Source organism: Penaeus chinensis, chromosome 8 (assembly GCF_019202785.1).
Source record: "Penaeus chinensis breed Huanghai No. 1 chromosome 8, ASM1920278v2, whole genome shotgun sequence".
In the NCBI taxonomy this organism is placed as follows: domain Eukaryota; kingdom Metazoa; phylum Arthropoda; class Malacostraca; order Decapoda; family Penaeidae; genus Penaeus; species Penaeus chinensis.
In genome coordinates this window covers 7,007,488-7,011,500 of record NC_061826.1, presented here as the reverse complement: position 1 = coordinate 7,011,500, position 4,013 = coordinate 7,007,488, and the positions used below count along the sequence as shown (strand labels likewise).

The following is a 4,013-nucleotide window of genomic DNA, read 5'->3' as shown; positions in this document are numbered from 1 at the left end:
TCTATCTCTCTCTCTATATCTCTTTCTATCTATTTCTCTCTATATATATATATCTATATATATATATCTATCTATCTATCTATATATATATATATATATATATATATATATTTTTTTCTCTCTCTCTCGCTTTCCTTCTACCCCACCCTAGCTCTTTCTATCCTATTCCTCTTCGTCTCTCCCTTTTATCCTCCCGCCTCTCTCCCCTAAAAGAAATGTGTTGAACGAGGCCTCAGCAAACACGTTCGCCCATCGGTTCGCAGAAACACATTTGCAAGCGAAAGAATGTAAATAGCTAAAGAGCTTTGGGAAAAAGGTAAGACTGCGTGGGACATTGCGTCTTTTATATGCGTTTAAAAACAAACTTCATTGTCTTTCTGTCTGTCTGTCTCTCTCTCTCTCTCTCTCACACACACACACACACACACACACACACACACACACACACACACACACACACACACACACACACACACACATTTATATATATATATTGTTACGGCTGGTATGTCACTATGAGAATTCAGGGAAAGAGCAGCTCCGCTGAACTCTAATTCTCCTAAGGCCAGAATCATAGACGAAAAATCAAAACAATGATGCGGCCTGATTTTGAATGGCTAATACCACGTAACAACAGTTTATTCTTCTTCATTCATTGATGTCACTCATTCTTCATTCTTTATTGCGATACTCATTAACGTCGTTAGCTTATTACGTTAATTCATTTAGCATTGTTCATGTATCAATGTATTTTTATCATTCATTTATAAAGTAAAGTACTTTCATTATATTATTGAAATTGCATTTATAGTAAATGTATTAAAGACTTCTTTCATTGTCATTATCAGTCATCTTCTATTATTAATTAGCATTTATTAAATGTCAAAATATATTTGGAAAATATGTAAAGTCATTGAATAATAACTTATTTTTATTTATACCTTCGCCAATACAAGCAAAATACACAAAACACACAAACAAGAAAATCCTACCAATGCGATATATTATTAGAATATAATATATCGCCCTAAACCTAACAAAGAAATTACCAACCGAGTAAAACAGCAAAATGGCAAAGATCTTGCCCAGGCCTATGCTAGAGGAGAAAGAGTGACCGAGGCAAACCCCACAGGAACTCAAGGCGGTGAGCAAGACAGTGGGGGGGGATGGACGACATCATTCATGATTTGGGGAGGGCACGCTATCTGTCGAAATTGGATCTCCTCCAGGGGTACTACCAAGTCCCGTGTGTGTGTATGTGTATATATATATATATATATATATATATATATATATATATATATATATATATATATATATATATATATATATATATATATATATATATATAAATTATATGTTATATATATATATATATATATATATATATATATATTTAAATATAGATAGATAGATAGATATATACATATATATACATATATATATATATATATATATATATATATATATATATTTATATATATGGTGAAATCACTCTACCGTGTTGATACTATGGTAGAAAAACCCACAACGTAAAACTAGATTTACTGAAAGTGAGACAACAGTTTCGGAATTTACCTGGATTCCATCCTCAGGTCTGAAGAGGAATGGGAGAGGAGGGTCTATAAAACAGAGAGGAAAGGCAACGCGGTAACACGGGGCAGGTGAGGACAAACGGACTTAAACGAAGGGAGGTCAGATCAGGTCGGAGGGTCGGGCGGACTGTGTGCAGGGTGGCCGGCGTACAAGAGAAGGCGGAGGATGTGGGAAGCGAGGAGACTGTCAGTAGGAGAAAAGCCGCTGTTCAGGTTGAAATTAGGCAGCAGCTTTATTCCACCAGTCTGCGGGCGTGGACGTCAGCGGAAGGAAAGACAATTCGCGCCGCTGACCAGTCCATCTGATGGCCTGTATCCCACTGATGGCAGAAGAGAGCGTTGTTGGTGTGTCCTCTGGAAACAGCGTACTTATGTTGAGAGAGACGCATAGTGAGGCTGGCGCCCGTCTCGCCAAAGTATTGTTTGTCACAGGAGGTACAAGGAACAGAATTGGTGCCCACCTTCGTGGGAGAGGGTGGGCTGGTGTGGACCAGGTTACGACGGAGAGTGTTCACCTGGCGAAAAATCAGTTTGCGGTTGAGAGTGTGAAGAGGGCGGCGGAGAAAATAAATCTCCTCAGTGTAGGGCAGGCTAAGGACGGGCAGGTGAGGAGTCTCTTAAGGAGAGGAGTCGTGGTAGAAGGTACGCCGTGCCCTGGATAACGCGGCGTCGAAAACATGACGAGGGTAGCCCAGTTTAGAGAACGGACGACGCAGGAAGTCGATCTCTCCATCCAGGTACTGGGGGTCACAGATGCGGAGGGCGAAGTGGCAACACCTCTCTTTACATGGAGAGGATGGTATGAGAAGAAGTGTATGTACATACCACTATGCATGGGCTTCCTGTATATGGAGAAGAAGTGGTCAGCAGAGCAATGTACTAGGGTGTCCAAGAAGGGGAGCTTGTTGTCAACCTCCCATTCCACCTTGAAACGGACTGAAGGAGAGAGAGAGAGTTCAGCTGGGTCAGGAAGTCCGAGAACAGGGCAGGGTCATACGACCAGAGAGCGAAGACGTCGTCAACATACCTCAGCTATACTGTCGAACGAAGGGAGAAGAATTCCATAAACAGGTTAGCGAAGAACGGAGAGAGGGGAGAGCCCATGGCAACGCCGAAGGTCTGGGAGTAGAAGCGACCCTCAAAGGAGAAGGAATTCGACTCCACACACAGACGAATTAGCTGGAGGAAGACGTCGGTGGGCAGAGGGAGACGAGGATCCTCTGGGGGGAGCCTCCTCTCAAGGAGAGCGAGGACGTCATCAAGCGGGACCTTGGTGAACAGGTAAGTCGACATCCAAGCTCATCATGGTCGCCGTCGGGACTCCACGGACACGGGAGATGAAATCCTGAGAGAAGGTGCCGAGAAGGGGAGTGAGAGACTTCGACAGCCAAGCTGCCAGAGGGTGCGTCACAGATCCCCGGGAAGAGATGATGGGGCGCAAAGGCACGGCCGGCGTATGGGTTTTAGGAAGCCCATAGAAATAAGGGAGACGAGGGTTGATGACCTTGAACCTCTCGTAGAGGTTCGCCTCCGGGAAACGAGCTGCTATCGTCTTCAGGCGACGGTGGTAAATGGAGCAATACGTTCCCGGGGGTCGCTGGTCAGGGGGGCATAGGTGGAAGCGTCGTACAACAGGTCACGGGCCTTCTGCAGGTAGGAGGCACCGAGTTGCCCTTGTCAGAAGGCAAAATGGTGACATCCTCCCTGCGCAGGCTTTGAAGGGCCTCTCGGTAACGCCTGGGAATTAAAGGGTTTGGATGAAGGAGAGATTCGAGGGCCGGGATGAAAGCACCACGAAGGAGAGAGACATCAGGCAAGGAGTTTCTATGAGAAGAGATGAAACAGTCAAAGAATTAAATGATGTCGATAGGGGTAAGGAGGCGGGGGCAGAGGGCAAAGGAAAGACCGAAGCCAAGGAGTTGTTGCGGGTGGGCGGTCAAGGACAGGGAAGATAGGTTGGTGACAGCGTCGGTAAGGGAGAAGCGGGACCATATATATATATATATATATATATATATATATATATATATATATATATATATATATATATATATATATATATATATATATATATATATATATATATATATATTTATATATATAAATACACATAAATATACACACACACACACACACACACATATATATATATATATATATATATATATATATATATATATATATATATATATATATATATATATATATGTATATATATATGTATATATATATATATATATATATATATATTTATATGTATATGTATATATATATATATATATATATATATATATAAACACATGTATGTATATATATATATATATATATATATATATATTCATATATATAATGCATATATATATATATATATATATATATATGCACACACACACACACGCACATACACACACACATATA

At 41.1% G+C, this 4,013-nt stretch overlaps 1 pseudogene; it reads right to left on the bottom strand.

The window, feature by feature from the left end:
* Window positions 1-1,700: 1,700 nt before the first annotated feature.
* On the bottom strand, window positions 1,701-3,580 carry LOC125028016 (annotated as a pseudogene).
* Window positions 3,581-4,013: the final 433 nt, after the last annotated feature.